The 23,617-nt window shown below is 50.0% G+C and overlaps 1 protein-coding gene and 2 long non-coding RNA genes across 44 annotated transcripts in view; 1 reads left to right on the forward strand and 2 right to left on the reverse strand.

Annotated features, from left to right (window-relative positions):
- CELF4 (CUGBP Elav-like family member 4) overlaps positions 1-23,617 on the forward strand; it is a 280,175-nt gene that overhangs the window by 162,799 nt on the left and 93,759 nt on the right. The gene's annotated exons all lie outside the window — the stretch shown is intronic.
- Positions 1-23,617, reverse strand: part of LOC311596597 — a 43,732-nt gene that overhangs the window by 18,437 nt on the left and 1,678 nt on the right. The gene's annotated exons all lie outside the window — the stretch shown is intronic.
- LOC311596596 lies at positions 8,215-21,843 on the reverse strand. Its single transcript, XR_014778901.1, has 3 exons — positions 21,752-21,843; positions 10,383-10,501; positions 8,215-9,883 (listed from the first exon to the last, which is right to left on the reverse strand). It is a non-coding gene; the product is annotated as an uncharacterized lncRNA (long non-coding RNA).

Genomic DNA, 23,617 nt, shown 5'->3' on the forward strand with positions numbered 1-23,617 from the left:
AGACTATCTGTGAGGAATATGCTTGATTTAGCCTTAGGTGTGTGAAGAGAAAACCCCAAATTTCCCACCTCAGACGGACTATAACCACTCACTCAGGATGACTTTAGCTCTGTCCATCCTCCTATCTCATTCATGCTATCTCCTCCCTGGGCATTGACAGGACAGAGTAGCTGCATCCACTTATCGTGTTTTTATTGAGCACCTACTATGTGCTAAGTTCAGAACACAGAGCACACAGTGAGGCATGTAGCATCCTTCCCCTTGGGACAGCTGCCACCAGTCTGATCTTTCTGTTGTTCATGTTTGTCTGCCTTTCACTCTCTGAATGGCCTATTCAAAGCCACCATCTTGAGGCATGTTCTCAATAGCCAAAATGTACAGATGGGAAAAGGGCAGCAGAGCTAGGACAAGAATTTGGAGCTCCTGGCTTGTCTTGTAATGACATATTCTTCAAGCCTTGTGGCACATGCTGTTCTGACATGGGCTGTCAGGTTGTGGCATGGGCTGCACCTGGGGATCTGAGGACAGGTATCAGGATGCTGTGTGGCTGCTTGCAAGGGCTAGAGTTAGCAGAAAAACTTCAGACCTGACATCCCAAAAGGTCAGGCAAGTGTGTCACTGTGAGATTCCAAGGGATATGTCAAAAGTCAAATGCACTGCCAACTTACACTTGTGCCTAGGGAGAAAAGAACCCACACATGCAGACAATTCAAAGTCCAGCCATAAGATGGTTTAAGATAGACCAACTATACTAAAACAGTTATTCAGAATCATAAACACAGAAGAAGAAGAAGAAGAAGAAGAAGAAGAAGAAGAAGAAGAAGAAGAAGAAGAAGAAGAAGAGGAGGAGGAGGAGGAGGACGAGGAGGAGGACGAGGAGGAGGAGGAAGAGGAGGAGGAAGAAGAAGAAGAAGAAGAAGAAGAAGAAGAAGAAGAAGAAGAAGAAGAAGAAGAAGAAGAAGAAGAAGAATTGATGAGTGGTCTGGGAAGGAAGCATTGGGGTGTGTGGACTGCATCAGGGAAGTGAGGATGAGTGAGGTCAACTGAAGGGAGTCAGGACCACAGGCTGGGGAGATCATACCTGGAACCATATTCCCGGGAACTTTTAAGGTAGAGTGCCCCATGGCAGCCTTCTTTCCCCTCATGAGACCAGGGGTGGTATCAGAATTTGTCTGGTCCTAATCTGTGCCATTAGGAGTCCTCAAACTCTTGCAAGCATGACTGGCCCTCTCAAAGCAAGAGGTCAGTTGAATTGGCCTTTAGCATCCCCACATGTTGAAGGAGTTTATTCATCAGGCACAGAAGCATCTCAGGGACAGATTCACACTGTAAGATGAGTATTCCTCACCGACCCAACCCTCCTAAGGACTGATGTTTTACAAGGGGAGCCTGGAGAAGATCTACTGACTTCAAATGTCAGGTAACTAATAGTAGGCACCAAGACATTTATGAACTGGCTTTGCATATCTCTAGTGAGCGCCTAGGGCATGACAGTGTGGCCATGGGGTAGGGAAGGGTGCAGAGAGACAGTCGTATAAGGAATGCAAAAGGGAATGGCACAAAAAAACCCTCCACCCAGGACCTCAGTACAAATAGGGCTTTAAATGGGACACAGCCTTTACCACCAAAAAAGTGGACTTTAAGCAGGGAGTGGGGTAGAGACAGATAAAGGTTACACTACAATGAGCAGGGCGACCTCTGTCTGTGGTGCTGAACAGCCATTTTGTTGTCTTTAGTGTTCTGTTTTGTTTTTCTGTCATAAGGACTGTTGATGGGCAGGTGGATTTGGGTCTGGGAGCACAGAATAAAGACTGGTCCTGAGGCAGGAAGCTATGGATGGGGCGGGGCCGGGGCGGGGCCGGGGTAAGTGTGGGGCCTGCCATGGCAAGCCTGCTGAAGAAGGCATACTAGGTGTGCCAGAGCAGCTCAGATTGGAAGGCAGCCAGAGCGGCCGGTCTTGGGGGAAGTGGAAAGCCAACCTTTGGAGTGTGCAGCTTGGATCCCCGCTGGTTATGGCACCCTTGAAGCCTCTCAGTTCTGTGCCCCACCCTACATCTATCTGCGATGGAAGGAGGGTACTGAGGCTGCCTGCAGAGGGAGGGCCTGGCACTTCCTTATTAAGACATCTGTGTTTCTAATGAAAAGTTACCCGTTGCCGGGCAGGAAAGAGACACAAATCATTATGAATCAATTTAGCTCTGGCCAGCCATCTGTCCAGGCCTCATATTGGGGGAGCCAAGGGTAGAGGGCAGCACTCTCTGCTCCCAGCCAAGCCTTAGGAGCTGGACTCATAGGCAGGTGGGCTCTGTCACCTGGTGTGGTACTTGGGCCCAGGACAGTTCTGACCTCCCCGGGGAGGGGAGGTGGAAACCCCGTAGTTCTTGCAGGGTCTCCCATGTGCCCGGGTCAGTCCAGCAGCAGGGCAGCGGCTTCAGGTCGCAGTCTCAGTTGCTGTGGAGGCCGCCCCCTCCCCCTGCCTTGCCACGAAGCATCTGCCAAGCGGGTCCCTCCCGGCTGCCCCGGAGGAACTCGCCAGTTGTCACGAGTGCCCTGAGCCCCCCCCCCCCCCCCCCCGACAAGCTGGCAATTTGTTGCTGTTTGTCGAGTGTTTTTGTCATGAAAACCCCGGAGCCGGTTGTGGCAGTTGGACTCCACACTGAGGAGGTGGGGCAATTCTTTCCCTATTTCCCCTTAGGCTTTTGTAGATTGTAATAATTGATGTTGCTTAATTTATTTTAAGTCACATAAAGAAATATCCCCCCATGTAATTCTATTTGGTTTTAGTCTTTATGACTCTCCACTAAAGTCATTTCTCTCCACACCCATTTAGAGGAAAAGAGAGATGCTTGCTTGGCCTGAAAGGTGAAGAAATCTGTCTAGTGAGTTCCCACACTCACCCACCACCATTGCAGCCTCTTGACAACCTTTAGGGAGTGATGCTACCTATTGCTTGTAATGCCTCTAAAGTGTTTATTTCTCCCAAGATAGCAGTCTGGACTGGGAAGTGCACCCTGACCTTCACCTCAGGCCACCTTTCCATAGGTTCCATGAGCCCTTCCTGGTAGAAACCCTTCACCCCTCAACCAAGCATCTGGGATTAGATTTTCATAAAAGGTGAAGGGAGAAAAAAAATTTTTTCAAACGTACTAAACCCCATAAAGCAAAGACTGTGCACTCTCCTTAAGTCTGTGTCAAATTCAGGTTTGGAGTGGTTCTGCACAAATTCTAGACTCTAGAATCTAGGGGGATGCATCAGTCACACCTGGGTCTGAGGTGGGTGCACTTCTGTGGTGCCTGGCTGAGCTGCGAGTGCCTTGACGGAGATGGGGCAGGAAAGGGGGTACAAAAGCCACCTTCCCAAGGCGTCCTGTTCTTCCACCTACTTCAGGCATGTCACTAGAGCTCAGTGTCCAGCTGTCCATTAGGAAGTGGGGCACCAAAGTATGGGAAAGGACAGACAAAACGTTTGCTTTCATGGAAAGATGCTGAGGAGAGGGACAATCCACAGACAAGCTAGCATCAAGATTTCCCAAGGAGAGTGGAGATGATGGTAGGCCAGAAAGGGGAGGGGCTTTGGCATGAAGTAACCAGGAAGCCCCTTTGCAAGGACTCTGAACTAGGACCAGCAGAAACCCTGAAGCCTTCTGAGTATCCCATCAGCCCTGCCTCCCCTACCTGTTCTGTCCCCATCCCAACCAGCTCTCTTCCTCAAGAAACTTTTTAGTAAAACAGACTCTGGCCCTCTCAGATAGCCGACCATGATAATCTATCTCTGTTTCTCTCTCTCCATTTCTCAGTGTGTGTGTGTGTGTGTGTGTGTGTGTGTGTGTGTATACAGTAGACGTCACTGTAACACAGGACAAAAAAGGGGACTGGGAAGCTGAGGAAGTGGCTGCTGCGGGTGGCCTCTGAAGCTATTTTGGGACTGGGGAGGTAGACCAACTAATAAAGTGCCTATCATGTGCAAGGCGCGTTGTTCGATTGTTGGCCCACATAAACTGGGCATGGTGGTACATGCCTGGAATCCTAGGCCTTGAGAGGTGGAGACGGGAGGATCAAGACAGCAAGACAATCTTCTGCTATCTAAGGAATATGAGAGAGAACTGCCGGGAGCTATCAACCCTGTCTGAAGTCAGTAAATAAATACATTTCCTTCTTTGCAAGTGTTCTGGGAGGTGGCTGGGTGAGGCATAGATGTGGAACTGCAGCCAGACTTAGTACTCAGCTCAGAGGTCTCTCCTCTAACCAGCCTGTTCTGGGAAGAAATGTTTGTTTCTCTCACTTTCTTCAGCGGTGAGACGACACCCGTGTGAGGAACTGAACCACCACCTCAGAAGGAAGGCTATGGCATGAGATTATAATACTTCTTGAGCATGGATTTTTCTCTGGCTCCCATGTAGCACCAAAGGCCCCAAGTGTCACGTGACTGTGTGTGAGGTGTCCAGGCTGTCTCTGACAGGCATTGTTGAGAAGCCATTCTTTGCCCATACATGACTGTGTGGCACCGAATCGGTGCAGGAAGGCTGTGCTTGGCACTCTGGAGGCTTTAATCTGTGAATGTGTCTAACATGTGCTCACCTGCCTATGTCGTATTTGGGCTGCGGCTGTGTAGCCGCTGTGCAGAGCAGGGTGCATTTCCGGGAGGAGACAGTCTTGGAAAGTGTGTATTTGTGAGCTTTGCTTCCTTCTTCTCCCCTGCGCGCACCCAGAAGTCCAGCCTGGGTGAGCAGATCACAGCCCAGCTCCATCCTGCACACACTTTTAATCAATTTGGTGCTTTCTTGTCAAGAAGACAGGCTATTTGCTTCCCGAGGATCAGATGGTGATGGATGAAATATAGGGAATAATTAAATTAGCAGTGTAATGGTGGTGCAAGCCTCAATTAAAAAAATATTTCCATTGTCATAAAGTCTAGCCATAAATTTTAGGAGCCTTGCATTCTGGTAGCCTGTCATGCTCGCAGCTAGACAGTCACTCTGTGGACATGGGTTTGGACCAGAAGAGGACTGGGCTGACTGACAAGGGACATCAGTGCTGGTGATTTGAAATGTTCCCTCCTTCTGTTTCACACCCAGTTGTGCTCTGCGTTGTTATATCTGGACATGGCAGAGTTAGTCTGAGCCTCATGTTGCATCGGCCTCGCGTTTCAGGGCTGCTCCCAGATGTCAGCCTTATTGATTTCTCTCAAGCTCTGTGTTTCTTCTAACTTTAAACTGAGCATCGGGAACTAGCTGTGAGGTGGCCCCCCTGTCCTGAAGGTACTGGGTGAAGGAAACTGAGAGCCCCAGGTGTCCCCATACTGTCCATCACGAGGCAGCCACAGTGTCTGGATCATAGAAGTACCAAGGAAAAGCCTGGAGAATGATGAGCTGGCGGAATGGCCCAAGAGCAGCTGTAGGGTGCCAGGCAAGGTCTCCCGGACAAAAAGATACATCCAAGGTGACAAGGGCTGAATAGCTCCAGGCAGAAGCAAAGAGATGGGTGCCAAAGGAAGGTGACAAGGGTGGCGTGGGGTGAGCTTGTGATTAGAGGTGTCCTCGCTGTACCCTGAAGAAACACTGAGAAGTCCTGTGCCTCCCTCTCTCCCTCCCACTAGTACTTATTGTGATAACTGCTCCTTGTATGGCCCATTATGCTAATGAGTTGCAGAGGCAAACCTAAAAGGACTTTGCTGCTGAGGCCCAGGCTCCTTAGGAACAGAGAGGGGTCTGCAACAGGGAAGTGAACGAGGAACAGTATTTTACCCCAGGGATAAACACAGGCCAGACAGTGCTGGTCCTCAGGAGAGGGGAAGGAAAGGGAACCAATGGGTTAGGAAGAAGTGAAGAAAATGGAGGAAGAGGAAGGAAGGAGAAGAGGGAAGAGGCAGAAACCATCAGGTTGTCTGCTTGAGAAGAAAGGACAGTTTTCCTCCCTGACTCCCATCTCTTCCTACAGGACTTCTGGTACCCTTGTGATCAAGCCTGATTAATGTATTACGTTACCCACATCCTTCCGCTTCCTTCTCCCTCTTGTACCTCAGAGGGACCCTCTTCTTTTCTCTTCTCTCAATAAAACCTGCTTCTAAAAACAGACCTAAGGCACACTACAATATTAGCCACAGTCAGAGGTGTTGCCTCAAAGCAAGGCTAATGACAGGGAAGATCCCTGCCGAGCTTTGTCTAAGATGGGAATGGAGGAAAGTGGATCCCCCCCCCCCCGACAGTCCAGGCTAGCTCAAGGCTGGGTCTTTGTTCTTAATTTTAATGTAATAATACTTCCTTTCCTGTGGCTGCTTCCCTGGGCTTTGGTTTGAGTCTTAGTGTGCCAGGGACAACAGCTTCAGTCTCTACTGGAATCGGAGCCAGAAGAAACAAAAGTACAGGGGAGAAAAGAGATGCCTTACTCTGATGGCTGCTGAACAAGTGTCTACCCAACATAGAGAAGGACCCCAGCCTTGGAAAACAGTAGACTCTTCTACCTGCCTAGCAGAGCCAGTCAGGTCCCGGCGCCCTGGAGTTCAGAGTCTCTGTTTGCCCAGAGAGAAAGAGAAACTGGACGCAGTGCTCTCAGAGTGTGGTGCTGGCATGCAGGGTCCTGCCTCAGTCTCAGGCTCAGTACCAGGAAGCCCATAGATTCTGATGAATATCCATTAGGGTGAAGGGTTTTTTGTGAACCAATGCAGAGGCCAGCAAGGGCACAGGGCAGGATGCCCAAGCTCCCTACCCTCTATGGGTAGGCTATCCCGGGGGCCTATTCCGAGGCTTATATTCAGCTTTGCTGTGAAACTACATTGGCCTAACTTCGCATTCTGGAATCACCCTGCTGTGGCAAAGGGGAGTGAGGAGGAAGAGGACATGGAGGAAGGCTGCTTCCCAGGTCTCTGCTAACAAGATTTGGGCATGAAGCAAAGCAGGTTCCAATGCCATCAGAATCTGCACCTCCAGTGAAGATCAAAGTGATGTTCCCAGCTGAGCTCAACAGGGCCTGGGAGCACAAAAGCCAGTGGGCTCAGCCCTGGGGATGCATCATCCTAAAACCATCGCTTGGACTAGGCCCCAGAACGCCCCAGGAGTAGATAAGACACACGGTGAATCAATTTTTTCCCCCTGCTGGTGGCTTCTTCTTCAGGTCACTGAGAGTACAAACTTATTCTATAGAAAGCAATAAAGCTGTCTCGATGCAGAGAGAATTCGCAGAATCGGGCTTTGCACACACCCTGAGGTATGAGAACAAAGTGAGGAGTGCGTGGTTAGTCAGGGACTGCTTCTCTCAAGCCCTAGAGGGGAAACAATTTAGGAAACAAGAAACTATTTAGGACCATAACAGTTAAGGATTATGGAGACAGGGCTGCATTGTACCTAGGTGCGCTTTCTTTACGGCCTTGTTTTATCAGACTTTCCCATTCTCTCCTTTAATGGCACCATGTTCAAGTTAATTTAATTCAATCAAAAGTTCTATTTTGACTTTTTCCAGGGATAATTAGTGGGAAGCATGTGTTCCTCTCTCCTTTAATGGCGTCTTCATCTACACTGTCTCTAGCTCTGGGTGGCTCAGTTGTCATCAAGGAGTGCCACCCCATCCAGCCTTATCTGGTGGTTTGCCTCCAGCATGGCCTTCTTTTAGCCCTGCAAGGAAGAAATTGGACTTCTTCCACTTACGGCCAATGCTGTCACTTTTTTTTTCTCTCTCTCTCTACCTCCCCATACTACCACAGACCAAGTACCTCTGTCACACCTCAACCCAGCACACTGTCTCTGCCCCACCCTTATAGTCCAGGACAAGGTGTTAAAACTTGCTGTCCCCAGAGCCTGCTGTTCCTGTGAGGACTCTTCCTCAGCCACGTGTCTTCTTCCCCTGACACCTTGAAGCCTTTATTCCTGCGGGTCTATTTGGGCTTCTTTTTTCATCCCATGGAGGGCCCGTCCCTTCACCTCGGCACACACACTTCCTATAAACTCTGATTTTCCCCCTGCTCACTTCCTCCCCTCCTTTGAGTCAGTTATCCCTTCCTCTTCGCTTCCAGAACACTTGGTTTCAACAGGCTTCCCACAATATCTTTGTACATCTGTATGTCCCATTTTGTCATCAGATTCATTTTATGAGGGCTAAACTGGAGGGAGATGTGCCTGGAACATAAGCAGGTAGATCAAACAAGAAAAAAACTGAGAAAGATAAATACGCTGATTTATGGTCCCAGGAATATTCTCTAGGGGAGAGAGGAAAAAAAAAAAAAAAAAAAAAAAAGCACACCCAAGCACATATCACCACCTAGTGACCATATTTAGAATTGCAAGTTTAGTTTATAGTGACTAAAATGTGCTGGTCACTCTTCAGGTTTGTGTCAAAGTTTAATATGTTAATGGGTAGAAAGACTTTGGAAAAAGATAGTTCTGATACATGTATATTGAAAACAGACAAAAAACATATGGTCCCCGCGAGGTACTGTGGAAAAGGCTCCCTGTGTGGTCATGAAAAGAGGAGTCACATATGAAGCAATTATAGACATGAAACTAGATGTGTGGCACATTGTCATAGAAACAGGGCAGAACCTGAAAAAGGATGCCACGCGTTCGACTAAAGCCAGTCAGCAGGTTGGGGAGACGGAGAGAAGGCGACACATTGGCCCCAGGGCTGAAAAGCCAGTTAGTAGGACTTTGTGAACTAGCTAGACAGGGAGTGGGTTAACACACAGTGGCAACTCTCTTTCCCTGAAAACCCCTTGCTGCTAGCACCACCACAGTTCAGGATAGAGACTGCATTGTCCTAACAATGCCCACCAGGCAGGTATGTTTAGAGATACAAGATAGTGGTGACATAGCAAACCTGGTCCTGTACTTATCAGTGAGCTTACTAGGGACACATGAACTCCTGCGACAACAGACCACCTGTGTGGGGAAAAGTAAGCAACGAACAAACAAATCAGAGGATGCCCCTTAGCCTTTCCCTTTCTCCAAAAAATGCCCATGACTGAGGGTCAGGACAGTGGATGCTGCCTTGTCCAAGTGCCTCACATTGTCCCCCGGGTATTTCTCCACATGCTGAACTTGCCCTGCTTCTTAGCAGCTGTCCCTGACATCACACTGCACCGATAGACTAGGCTTCTGTGACCCTGGGGCCCTGAGGTCAGTGTCCTAGGCCTGTCTTGACACAGATTGACCCTGCAAAGCAAGATGCCTCTGGTCCCTCTGCCACAGACTGGCTGGGGCCCTGCCCCCTCGCCTGGAGATGCCTGTGGCCCCTCCCCACCATAGCCCACCTGCAGCCTCCCTCCCCAGCCCCCTTCCCAAGCCCTAAAGCTTCCCTCTCCAGGGCTGAGGCCAGCCTGAAGACAGATATTAATGTGCAAATTAGCACAACCCGACTGGGTCCAGATTGCCACTTAGAATTTGCATATTAATAAATGTTTTTGTGACAGCATTTAGCAGCTCAGGAAGTACAGAGCCTCCCCTCCCCCATCCCCATAAATGAGATAACTAGACTGGGGAAGCCAAAATGGGCCCCCTCCCACCGACCAACCTGCGTGCTTCCTTCCATCAGTCAGTCCATCTATCTCTCTGCCACCCCTCCTCCCCTTCCCTCATCGAGCATCTCTGCCCCATCCCTCAGTAAGTCTTGAAGGAGGAGAGGCAAAGAAGCAAGCTCAGCACCACAGGACTCCAAGAGTCCGTGCCCTGTGTAGGAGGAGGGAGAGGTGGAGCTTCGGGCTCCAGACACCGCAGACTCAAGGGGTTAGGGAAAAATTCACCCAGCTTCTATGATGCTCTGATCTGGTCGCCTTCCATACAGCAGGGCGTGGCTTAGGGCACTGAAAGGCCCAAGACTGATACATCAGGAATCTAGGCTTTGTGGGTCTCTGTAGTGACCTGCACATACGTTCTTCTTTAGGCTTCTATTTTCTCTTCTGTAGAACATTAAAAAAAAATCAGAATCAAATAAGAGAATGAATTGAACTGTGCTGTCAAAAAAAAAAAAAAAAGGGAGGGGAGGGTGGTATACAGATGTGGCATGGCGCCTGGCTGAGGAGGAAAAGTCCCAGGGCTGGATATTACAGGCGTCTGCATTAGACATGAGCCATCTGGAGATTGAGGAGAATGTAGGATAGCGTTTTCAGCTGGCTGTAGACCGCCTCCTTCAAGCATCAAAACTTTTAAACATTCATTCTAACTGCCATTTGGGGACATCTTCCTGAAATGTGATCTAAACACACTGCAATTCTTCAGCATGGAAACCCAACACCCAGGGGTGTCCTCAAGCAACCAGTACTGTCCAGAACACTTGAAAGTAAGATCGCTCTCTGCCCCTGCCATTTCCCCAGCTTGCCTTCTGGAGTTCTTGCTTTTCCTGATGGCAAATACCCCCTCTGCCTGCCTGGTACTGGCATCTCAACTCTTTTGACTAACCTAGTAGTTGCCAGGCAGCTCAGGATGACAGACACCAGAATCACTCAGCTTTGCCAGGTCACTCAGGAGTGTGTGGGTATCATGTTTTCACCCGGGCATGGGATCCTGGGCTCAGCTTTCTGGAGAGGGAAGCATCATGCCAGCCCTGTTTGTAAAGCAGCAGTTAACAGCCCGAGAGTGAGTTTTCCATGAGCAAAGTACACAAGAGTTTCAGTGCACGGACCGTAAATATTTTACATTTGTTGAATCAATGAAGGGATTAATAAGCCTTACGGGCCCTTCTGACCTACTTCTGTGTTCTGTGTTGAGCTGTGTTCTAGAAAGAGATTTGGTGCTTCCTAGTTTTCTCATAGGTAGAAAGCGGATTATTCTCTCTCTCTCTCTCTCTCTCTCTCTCTCTCTCTCTCTCTCTCTCTCACACACACACACACACACACAGAGAGAGAGAGAGAGAGAGAGAGAGAGAGACATGTGTACGTGCGCAGATCTACCCACCTTTGCCTTCTTACAGCGAAGAAGCAGAACCTCAGAAAGCAGTGAGCCAGCTGCTGTAGCCTTCTTCCCCCATCCTCAGAGTGAGTGCTAGGTGAAGGACCAGGAGCCTTGCTTGCATGTGGAGCAGATTCAGTTACAGACTTTAGGTAGGCCAGGTCAGCTAAGTCTGAACTTCACAGAACCTGAGATTCCTAGACCCTCCAGAGGACAGGACAAGAGAGTGGTGAGGCCCAGCCTGCATGGGCTCAGCTGCTGTCACCAGCTGTCCACCTCTGAGAAGCCTGTGCCCTTCTCACCATCATGAAATGATCTCTGCAAACAGATGCCTGGACTTTAAAACACTATGTGGCCCTCAGCAAGTTCTAAGCCAGCATTTGTCGGGTGTTTTATATTGAATTTTTGTTTGTTATATACTAGGCTGGACACATTAATCAGTATGCCCCCTGTTCTTGTTCCTTTGGGGGTCTGATGCCATGTTGAACCCAGGGTCATGTACATGCTATGTGCATACACTACCACTGAACCTTACCTCTTATTTCTCTATACTATTCTCAGAATGTATTTTATCCTGAATATTTATGGTATATAGCAAGTGTAGAAGGTAAAACGCACATATCCACTGTCTCACAATCACCCATTTCCCTCCCTGTGGCAGGATCAGCTATAATACTCGGCAGAAGCTTTCGGCTGCAATCCACTGAAGCTAACTGTGATCTTTTCATATTTTCTACTTTTTTTCTTTGGCTCCCTTACCAGGTTGATTTAAGGACCAGCCTAAAGACAGGGCTGGAGTCTCCTTGCAGGCTGGGAGCTCCCCCTCCTTAAAGCTCCCCTGTGTGGTTGCTTCCCCCATATCGTTCTCAGTGAGCCCATTAGTGAGTATTGGTCAGGGGAGAACCAGGCAGGACAGGGCTCTCCTGGGAAGGTCCTGCAGATTCAGAAGTCAGGATAGGCAGGTGGGAGTGCTGGTGACCAATAGTCACCTGAGTGTCCTCCCAGAAGGGTCTATGCAATCGGATCTGAGACATTCTCTTAGCTCATCCAAACTTTCCATCACCTATGTCAAGTGTTGGAGGGACAGAGGGCACCACCCTGCCACCGCAAACCCCATTCCATGCCAGAGCCAGATTCCCTTCTGTCTTTACCCCATGTAAAGTAGTGTTCATGTGAGACTATGTAGTCCCTACCCCGGCACACTTGTAAGGCCCTCACGTCAGTGAACCGGTCAAGCCCTCCAAAGCACCTGATCAGTAGGGCACAGCTTCAGCATTACAAGAGCTCAGATTTCAGAGCTAAGGGCCTGAGCTAAACACAGTTGTGACTTAGGGCTCACCTTAGAGAGTGCCTCCTCCAGTAGCCTTCAGATCTTGTGACATAATTGTTTATATTCTGTATTCTAGTGTGGCTCTCTGAAGGCTGGAGGGTATGCTTGATTCCAGGATGAATACAGGGCCTAGATCAAGTATGCCCTGAATCCTGATGGGTAGATAGACAGATGATCATGAATGAATGCTAGATGGTAGATGAAGAGATGGATAGAAGATGATGGATGGATGGTGGGTTGAGGGGTTGGTGGTGGGTAGATAGATGTATGAGTAATAGATGGATGGATGGATGGATGGATGCATCATGAATGAATTATAGCTAGTGGATAAATGGGTAGGATGATGGGTAGTGGATGGATGGATGGATGGATGGATGGATAAGCAGGTAAATGGATGAGTGGGCTGAAAGGGATGAATGATAAATTACGGGTGGATGGATAAATAAATAAGTGCATGGTGAATGGGTGGGTGAATGACAGGTGAATGGTGTAGGAATGGATCACGGAGGGAGGGATGGGTGATGGGGAGGAGCGATAGTTGGCAGAAGGGAGACATGGTGGAGGAAGGGGGAGTGGTGGATGGAGAGATGAATGGCAGTGGGCGGAAGGTAGGTGGATGGATGAAGGAATGGATGGCAGATACGTAGAACGATGGGTGGGTGGCAGATGGATAGACTGTAGAGGCATGGAAAGAGGTGGTGGATGGATGGGAGGTGGGAGAGAGGTAGAAAATGGAGGCATACGGTCGGTGAGTCACTTGTGGCAAAGTGGCAGAAGCAGCAGAGGCTAGAGTGTAGAGACAGAGGACAGGAGTGTGACCTCGCCAGGAACATGGTGAGGACAGGGCTGGAGGGACGAGTGAGGAGAGAGCTTGGGCACAGACTTCCATCCCAGGGGAGAAGGCTCTGGGGATCGCAGGCACTCCGGAGTGTGGTACAGATGAGACGGGAAGTTGCCAGAGAGAAGACCATTGCATGCATGCTCTGAGGGTGGCAGATGCTTCCCAGTGGGGTGGTGCGGAGAAAGGAGGAGCTGAGTGGTGTTCTCCGGGTGAGAAAGTATGACAGCCTGTCCAGGAGGGAGGCAAGTGCGGAGAGCAGCTCTCTGCTTCTCCGCAATCTTTGGGGCTTTAGGAGGGCCAGCCTTCCACTCCAACTCACCCTTAGGTAAGTTAAAAGGGGGACTCACCCAGAGAATTGAGGCCACAAGCTGAGAAGAGCCTTAAAGCTCCAGCCATGGTTCACTGTAATGTGTGACCTGGATGTCCCAAATACGTACATATTCTTCTTCTTCTTCTTCTTCTTCTTCTTCTTCTTCTTCTTCTTCTTCTTCTTCTTCTTCTTCATCATCATCATCATCATCATCATCATCATCACACAATTCATCAGAACTGAAGTGAAGGGCAAAACCGAGAATAAGATGCTCATGATAATGAGACATTAGCTAAACCCCTCTGTCCTCTCCAGTGCGATGGACCATCTGCCTATACAAGAGATGGAGGGAAGGACCAGCAATGGTCACCAGATTTCTCAAGAACTCAGGCACTCTCTCAGGAGAAACCTTTCCGGGCCTGCTCATGTCCCTACCCTAGCAAGAAGCCAGCCCTTTCCCGAGTCTGCCCTCTTTCTCTTTCTTGGTACTCCTAGAAGTGAGGAAGCCGAGGGAAGCCTGTTGAGGTGTAGAAGACAGCCCTTAGAATCTCTTAGACGTCTCTGGGATAAGGAGACATTGAAGGACTTTTCTAGCTTCCGCGGGAATCTCAGATCTTGCTGGCTCATTCAGGAGCAAAGGACTGTACTCCCCCGCCCCCACCCCCACCCCCACCCCCGTGGCCTCTTATTTGCGATGCCATAGCTGGCCATTATGGAGGTGATTAAATTTAAAGACACTGCAGTAAACTCCAGCCTACAAAAGGCAGCCAGCATCATTAACACGTAATTGGAAGCTAAGCTTAATGAGGTACAAGAGAAAAAAAAATAATAAGACCACAACCCAACTGGGGTGCAGCCCCACCTCAGCTTACACACTTTCTCAATAAACCAGCCATTGGCTTGGGTAGGAGGGGGAATCATTAAAAAAAAGCCGTCGGGGCCAAGGGGCAGCAAAGAGTAAAGACGGCCCTGCCCTATGGCACTCCTTTATCCCTCCCTCCCTCCAGCTGTCTATTCAGCACACAGTTTCTGAGCACCCACCAGCACCCGCCTTCCCCGAGGCGAGGGAGACCGGCAGACAGAATGAGGCCCCTGCCCTTCCGTTGTAGGTGTGTAACTACAGCCTGCAGGAGGCAGAATGGAGCCAAGGAGCACAGGCGGGAAGTGAGAAGTGAGTGGGCTGCTGGTGAGATGCCCAGACAGACAGAAAAGGAACACGGCAGAAGAGGGGGAGCCAGTCAGCAGATTGGGGCTGGGTGCGGAGCCTAAAAGGCCAGTTGGTGCTATGGACGTAGGAACTCAAAGCGGGCCAGCTGGCCCGTCCTGCCTTCCCTTCTCTCAGCCTGCTCTGGGAGGCGGTACACCCCTCAACTGCTCCCTGCCCTAGGATCCCAAACACACCCCGCTGAGGCTGACATGAGCCTCCCCACCCAAACCTCCTTTCCCAGCATTTTTAGGATTTTATAATAATAAAGCTAAAAAATAAGAGCCTGGCTTCCCCTAAGCGCCGTTTCCCTTTAATTTGGGGTTTATAATATATATGTGTTTATGTCCCCGCAATGAACGCTTCCGAGGGACTTGCTCAGTTCGGTGCAAGAAGCGTCTGATTTATTTGCTCTCGAAGCTCTGAGAAGAATGCGGCTGTTAACAACAGTCCCGCCCATCTTACAGCACTCTCAGCTTTCCGAGGCGTTTTAAAATCCATTATCCTACTTAATAGAATTGTAGACTAACAGGGAATTTGTAAAGTCTGGGGAATTTGTCCTTGGCCACCCCAGTGGCCCTTTCTGACTCCGCCTCTTCCCTGAGCTCTTGGCTCCTCCCTTCAGGTGCCCCAGCCTGTCAGAACCACTGGGGACCAATTACCCACCTCCATCCACCATGCTAACCAGCCAGGAATGGGGACAGGCAGGGGCAGCAGCAGCCTTCTGCCTTGGCCAAGCACAACTGGGGTGAGTGAGAGGTAGTGTCTGGTTTAAGGTGAACCGAAACAGACCATGGATACCTCTACTTCAGGACTCCCTTCGGGCCTCTTTTTCTCTTTACCCCTCCATACTGTCCCCCACCCTCAAGGTCCCCTTCACCCGTCAGAGTAGCATACCCAGCTGAAGGCAAATAGTATTAAAACCCAAGAAACTGGCTATGCTTCTAAGTGGAGCTGCCCTTCAATAGATCCCCTCTAGAACTTGCATAAACTGATCTCTAGGCCAGGTAGAACCGGAGCCTGCCCTTGCTCCTGATTGTAGACACAGGTCCAGGTGAACCACAGAAGCCTTCCACAGCTTCTCAACCAAGATGAAGGCAGACCCCAAGACTCCGGCTCTCTACCCAGAGCTCCAAGCTCCGGGAGAATCACAAGTCACGGCAAAACAGAAATGGGGGGGGGAGGGCGGGGGAGGAGGGAGGTAGCAGCCAGAATTCTTCATTCCTCACCGCGGAGACTAGGAGGCTCAAATGAAGCCAGAGTTGGAGACGTGACAGTCACCTTTGGGAGAGGCATGCCGCCTGGGGACAAGAAAGGGGTGGAACTAGAGTGACATTGACAAGTACAGCAGGGACAGGACTGAGCTGCAGAGGGGTGCAAGCTAGAGAAAGGAAGGCCAGGCTGGAGAGGCCTCTGAGATAATGACAGCGGCCTCGGTGCTAGGAAGGAAAACTAAGTAAGCCTGGGGACTGCAGAAACTCTTGCAAGGTAGGTGGCCTGGAGAGGCTTGGTCTGGAGGCATCGTCGATTACTCTTGCTATCAGCGAAAGAGGTGGCCTCACTACTGTCCCTATAAGAAAGGGCTGAGAGTGGCATGGAGGAAGAACAGGTAGGGGCAGGCCCAGATGGGCACCTCGGGTGCATTCCTCATTAAGACACCCGTTTCCGCTCCCAAGGAAACCTGCCCACGAGCTTCTGCTCAGTAAAGAAAATTGATTACTTTCCATTGCAATTAACATCTGGTCCCGGGTCACATCATTAGGATAATTTGTTACAGGAGAAGCAAAGGAGGTAGCTGTCCAGTAATAAAGTTCTCATGGACCCAATTAAGGAGGTCTCCTCCAGCACTTGGGGTGGGGCTACAGTGGAGAAGTCACCCCCAGCCTAGGGAGAGACAATTGGAAATAGGTGCTTGGGAGGTGAAGGGGCAGGGAGCTTGCCCTGGTCACGCCCCTAACTCGTGGGCCTCCAGTTTTGTGAAGGACCAAGGGGACCAAACATCCCAGCGTCCTGGCAGGAGCCCCTTCTGTCTATGTGTGTTGAGTTCCTCACTGGCACTGTGAATAATTAGCATCTTGCTTACAGGTCTGTGGAGGGTTAAATCAGCAGTAACAGGTCCAATTTCTGTAGGGGGCTGGAGGTCCACAGAAGCCAGCCGCTGGTTAAGTAGTTCCTGCATCCATCCTATGCCAGTACCATTGGCCAGTCTGTGAAGCCCGACTGCCGTGTCTCTTTATTGAGAGGATTGACTGGAAAGCTGGAATGGATCCAGCATTGAGTCCCCACTGGACCCTCCTCAATAAACTCAGTATATGAGCCCCCTCACAAACATGTCCAGAGTTTCTCTCCTAGGTCCCTATGGAGCTGGCCATGTGAACCATTGCACCTGTATCTGCTGATGGCTCCAGGTGCACCATCACCAGTCCTACTCTCAACAGAGTCCCTCGAGGAACCAGACTATCCTGCGCACATTTGTTCCCCATTGTGGAGAGACTTGGGCAGAGTGGAGCCTGGGATATAGCCATCCATAAGCAGGTTGGCTAAGCACAGGAAACCTCTTCCTCCTAATTGTAAACACAGGGACAAATGCTATAGGCCAGGTGAGGCGGAGGGGCGGGCGGGGGTGGGGTGGGGTGGGTGTCGCGGCAGCCCAGATCCTGTAACAGGAAATGCCAGTCTCCTCCTGACTCACACCTTGGAGCCAGCAGAAGGAGAGGTCAGGGACCAAAGCAGTGACCACTCCATAAGACTAAGTGAGGTCTACCCTGGCAATGGTGGCACCCGGCCTGTAAAGTAGAAATTGCCTTTTCTCTGTGGATCCCCTGGTTTGTTGAGCTGCATGAGGAGTTAGCAGTTGAAGGGAAGGCATGGGAAGGGTACAATTCCCTCAGCTATAACTCTCTCCTAGTAATCGAGCCTCTTTCTCATCCCCTATGAAGTCTCCAGCCCTGCTCCCAAGAAGCCACACCGGTGTGGTTATGCAGGCACAGTCCTGTTAGCAACATGACAATGCATGTTCTAAGACTCCATCGCCCCGTGCTGCCAGTTCCAAGTTCTAGCACATTGAAAAGATGTCACAGGAATTGAGAAAGCTGAGGTTACAGGCTTCTGAATGGGATCGGCTCGTGGTCCTGTGACCTGCGTGCTCTCAGAATCAGTGTTACACCTCCATCACTTTCACAGTGACCCCAGGACTAGGCAGTACTCCCTAAGTTCGCCAGCCCTGTTTTAACTCTGTCCTGGACCAGGCCTTTAATCAAGCTTATTGGGTCTCATTTTTAGGCCCTTCTCAACCCAAGTACAAGCCAAGAAGCCTCCACTGTGAGCCTGGCATTGCCTCTCTATAAGCAAATCAAGATGCCTGTAGCTTTTTAGTCCAAGGGCCTCTATGGAAAAGAAGGATATTTCCATAAGGTGTTGCCATAACCCATGGGCTCCCAAGATCTGCTTACTGCTCCTCTGGGGTCTGTGTGTATCCTTAGATACCTCATTACTGGGAATCGGGTCCCAAGAACCATATAACACCCCAGGACCTTAGCTCCCTGTGGACCAATCCAGTACCTAAATCTTTCAGCTTTATGTTACCTGCTTCCAGCAGAACTGGTAGATATAGCTTGACTGAGTTCTAGGTTAATGGTCTTTGATGGATGACGAGTGAGGATGGGGCTATGATACCCCCCAAAAGACAAATCTAAGTTTGGTTTTCACCAAAGATGGGGAAGAGTACTCTGAAATACAGACAAGGAGATCAGTGCCAAGATTCTAGAACAAAGTGGATGTGGTGGTGCGTGTCTGTGATCCCTGTACTGGGAAATCTAGAGTAGGAAGGTCAGAAGTGTGTAGGGCAGCAAACTACATGAAAACACTTCATTCAATAAGGGGGGGGGGAGAGAAAAGAAGAAGAGGAAGAAGAAGGAGGAGGAAGAGGAGAAGATGATTCTATGACAGAGAGCACACAAGTTATCAGAAAAACAATGAGTCCTTGGGGTCCACAAGGGGCTCCCCAAGAAGCCAGGCCAATAGGTGATTTCCTTTGCCAACTGTTCAACTTGAGTTCCATGACCCTCAGCAAGTTTCACAGAAGTGTCTCGTGGATAACTAAGAATGAGTGTGCTGGGTGACAGAAAGATCAGATAGGGCCAGTAACCAGTTGAAAACTGGCAATTAGGCAGTCAACTCAGGGAGATGTATGTCACCTGGATCAAGAAGCCACCTGTGTCCTTGGTCCTGCCAAAATGTTGTTATCAATGACTTGGCTTAAAGATAACCAGTCAATTGACCAGATTTGGGATGACTTCAAGTAAAGAGAAGTGGCACATCTTATTAGAAGACAGAATAGGACCACATAGAAGTCCCAACTGATGGAAGTGACAGGTGCCTGCCCCTGAGAATCCAAATTCAGAGGCATGGATAAAAGAAGGCATGGCTTAAAAGCACCTGCTGCCACCTAGAATAAATGGTCCTGGTGATGGCTTTATAGGAAGCTGCTGAGCTGTGTGTCCATCCTGGCACCTAGCTGCACCTTGCCCGCTTTAAGACACACGTGCTATTTTTGAAGGAAGAGGTATTGGTCTCACTCCAAGCAGGTCTGGAGACCACAGCGGCAATGAGTAAAGACCACATAAACCCAAGCTTTGAGTGACATGTCTAAGATGACCTGCATTTGACATGTATGACATAGGTGACACAAACTAAAAGAATTAGCACCGTTAAGCCAGGCAAGGACCAACTGGAAAGATGATCCTTCAAGAACAATCACAATGAAATGACTTTTTCCCTATGCCTCTAAGTGACAGAACTGTGGCCATTTGTGGAAGTTTCCAGAAGCAAGCCTAGGGATCAATATGAAAAGCACAAGCACTTTCATTGCTGATTACAGGATATGTGACTATAGTGATGGGATGAAGTTACTGAGGTAGGTAGGTCAACCCCATGCTCAGAGCAGGGGCCACTTAATGAGATACAGATTTCGGATACAGAAGGGCAGGGTGTAAGGGAATCTGGGTTCTATGGTTCCTACTGGGTGTGGAGCAATCCTAGGGCACCTCCACTCTGACACATACCTTCAAGGTGGCGTGATCCCAATAGCATTGGAGACTAAGGAGCTTGTGGTGTCTCCACCCCCAATTCCAAGCAGCAGAATATATCCATGCCCCTCAGCAGAGAGGTGGCTATCCTCTGCTTAGCCGGCCCATGAAAAAGAGTGATGTAAGGATCCTATGTGCAGAGACCTTCCCAGGACTGGACCTGCAGGCTTGGGAACTGGGAATCCTCGTGACTCCTTGTTTTATGGAACCTGGGAGTTAGGAGCGGGGCTCTTTGGTTTTCTCTGTCCATGTCCCCTCAGGTTTGGGGGTAGCATATGCTTTGAGTTTTCCGTGGACACAAAGCTGAGACAAGCCAGATGAACTGGCCTGGTCAGCTCTGGGGACAGGGAGCAAAGATATTTGCTACATCAGCTCTGTGCAGGTGGAGAGGAGCTCTGTGGTTTCCTGCATGTCACATACTCGATACTCCAACTCAAGGAGGAGGCTGACAGGGATCTCCTGAAGGGGTGCAAGGAATGGGGCCCTCCCCAGGAAGGATTTCTGAGGGCACTCTGAGTTAGGGCGGGTATCAGAGAGTATGCGCACAGGCCCACTCCTGTTCTCACCCAGTAGAAGAAGGGCAGATATGGGGCTTTAAGACAGCACAGAATGAACTACACCTGCGCACAGGGATGGGGTGGGGTGCAGACAGAGAGCTGGGTGAACTTTCTCCTCTTCCCCAGCACTGTGAGCTAACAGTAAATATCAGAGGTAATGATATTGACTTAAAGGTATTATGGCTCCAAATGTCACTTACGCTCTCCCTCTCTCTGTGTTAAGGAAAACGTATTCCTAGTGTGGCTTATATTTTTTTTTTCTCCTTCCTCTGTTTCTTTGTTCATCTGTCAGGGAAAAACTACCCCCATCATGCAACCCTCGGGGCCTAAAGATCAGCGCTGTTATGGTAGCCAGCCCTGAGTCCCAATTACTAGCTTCTAACAGCACTGACTTTCCACCTGTCGTCCCCACCCGGGGAGCCACAGGTCCAGTTACATCATCCGTTTCCCCTTGTCAATCTCCCCTCAAATTCCCACCTTTTGCCTCCTGGTTCCTTCCTGTCTGCCCACTGTACAGTCTCCAAACCTAGTCATTCCTTCACCAGGAAGCTTCTCACATACACCTGAGTCTCATCTCCTTGTCAGCTGCCACACCCTAACATATGACTCTGTCAGCCCGTGCCCAGCTCCTCTCGCTGGCTTCTTCTCTCAGATCTGCTTCTAACGCCAGTGCACATTTCTCTGAGGCAGCTTGGTAAGCAAACACCTCTTAAACAAAAACCCAGGAAACAGGCAGTCACCCTGAAGAGCTGTTTGGTGACGGGGAGCAGAAGTGGGCTTTGGAGACTGGAGTCACCCTCGACAGAGATGATGCGAATGTGGAACGGAGCACAGAAGCCCGTGAGGTGGGCAGGTCCAGAGTTCAAGCCCAGGCACGCCGTAACCCAGGGCACAATCCTCACACTGACCAAGCCCAGGCTCCGGTCTCATGCAGACCCCTCCTCAGTTCTGGGTCTCAGTTTCAGTCCTCGGTGTCAAAGCCCTGCTCCTCCCTCCTTTTGTGCCTATGTGAGTGTGCTATGTGTGCGGGTGTGCCTGAGTGCATATGTACAAGTTCCTGTGCACATGTGTGTTCTAGTGCACATGCATGTGTGTAGAAAGTCGACAAGAAATTCATTATCCTCCTCCTCCTCCTCCTCCTCCTCCTCCTCCTCCTCCTTCTCCTCCTCCTCCTCAAGCTCTGGGGTGACAGATGCACACCTCTCTACCTGGCGTTCACACAGGTGCTGTGGATAAGACCAAACATCCGTATGCATCCTCAGCGAGCACTTTACTCACCAAGCTGCCTGCTTTCTAATGAGGTTCCGTTCAAGCCTAGCCATGATAGAGAAATGTTCAGTCCAATCTCTGTTTTCCATCTTAGGGGTGCTTGAGAACCATAGTCCTCCTCCCTTGGGCTATTTCCCTGCTCAAGAGCCTGCAACGGTTGCTTATCGTAGTGCCTCAGCAAAGAGCCGATGTTAAGGTCCTTAGTATTCTAGCCTGTGTCTTCCCCTCACCCCATCACCCATCCTTTACTTCAGTGCTAGTCTCTGCTCTCTCTGACCCTACCTCATAGTTATTCTCCCAGTGGTCCATGCTCATCATCTCCTCCAAGCACCGCCTCCTTTACACCCAGGCAGCTACCTCCCACCTTGAGAGACTTTTAGTAACTGCCCAGGTCTCCAATGACTTCCCTTTCTCCTCCTTCATCCACTCCAGCTGTCTGACCTCGTCAATGTCCCAGACACACCTGTCTCCCTGCCCCGCCCCCAACTGCAAGGAGCAGAAGCCCCACCTTCTCAGAAGCCTGTCTTCCTGTACCCCTCAGCTGAGCTGGGCTGCAGAGAAATCCTTTGCCTGCGGCCTCTTACGGAGTCAGCTTGTGAGCTGTGTGCTGCTAGCAGCATTTCTTCTAATTAAGTTTGTCAAACCCAAACAGAAAGGATTATGCTTTGAATTTTTGGGGGCATGTCCTCTCTTAAACTGTGAAGATGCTTTGGGCTGGGGACAGTGTGTGCTGCTTGAAAGCAGGATCTCCAAAGAGACGACTGCCCAGGAGACACCTCACCAAGACCACAGTCACACACTCCAGGCCCTGGGGGGTGGGGGTGGCCTTCAGAACCCCAGTGCATAAGGAAGCCCTGGAAATGGTGGCTCACAGGAAGCTCCCTGGCAACAGTCCTATTGCAGGGAATCTGAGAAGGAAGTATTTCGTAGGCATGGATTCCTCTATCTGGCCTCCTTCCAGTCCCCTCCAGGGGGCCCTGATTTTCAGAAACAGTGTGCTCCAGAACACACTGTCACACAGGGACACACACACACACACACACACACACACACACACACACACGCACACACACCCTACCCAGAAGCTAGGGGCAGGAGACTAGGAGGGGTCCTAGGCACGAGGAAAGGATGGAAACGCATTCAAGGAAAGCACAGCAGCGGTGGGGGGGGAGCCAGTGTGTGCCCAGGTGCCAGGGAGACCAAAAGGTCCAGCTGAGCCAGTATTTGTAAGTCAGGTGTGAGAAAGCCTGAGCAAACAGCCAATGAATAGCCAAAGGTAATTCTGGCCATTGATGGCCCATACCTTATTTATTTGTTTGCTTGTTTATTTATTCTTTCACTTGTTTTGTTTTGGGAGCTTTGCTTTGTTTTTGTTTTGTTACAGTATCTCACTTGTAGCCCAGGCTGGCCAAGGACCTCTCTGCTTTCCTCTCAAGTGCTGGGAACACAGACGTGAGGTACCCTAGTCTCTCCCCCACACCTTTTATACACAAATCTCACCATCCTTGTCACTGTCCTCCCTGTCGTGTGCCTCTCTCTCCGGCCACCTGCCAACCCTCACAGTGCCCTGACAATGCTCTTGCTAGGGCCAGACTGCCCCTGCTATTAGCAGCCTTTATGATGGGAGAGCTATACGACTTTCAGAGGAGGCCTGCAAAAAGTCACACGTGAACACTGCTGGTGCTTTTCTTTGTTCTGCTGAGCTTGGATACCTGGAGAAAGCGGCTCTTCCTTCCTATTTCGTGTCTGCCTTCACAAAATTCGAGAACCTGAAACTACCGCATAGGTGGAATGTTCCGGTCCTCTTGTAGTAAGTTCCAGATGCTGTATCTCAGTCCCAGCGGTTGTTGCTTGTGTGTCTTCAAGACAAAAAGCCACACTCGATGCCCTAAACTCTCTTGGTCTCCGCCCCTTCCCCATGCCACCCAAGATCCTCTGCGGCAGTGGCTCTCAACCTGTGCACGGAGATGCCCCAAGACCACTGGAAAATGGAGACTTATATTACAATTCATAACAGTAGCAAAATTACAGTTATGAAGTAGCAATGAAAATAATTTTATGGTTGGGGGGAATCACGATGCAATGAGGAACTGTATTAAAAGGGTCGCCGCATTAGGGAGGTTGAGAACCACTGTTCTATGCATTTCC

This window comes from Acomys minous (assembly GCF_964271855.1).
Source record: "Acomys minous genome assembly, chromosome: 4".
Lineage (NCBI taxonomy): Eukaryota > Metazoa > Chordata > Mammalia > Rodentia > Muridae > Acomys > Acomys minous.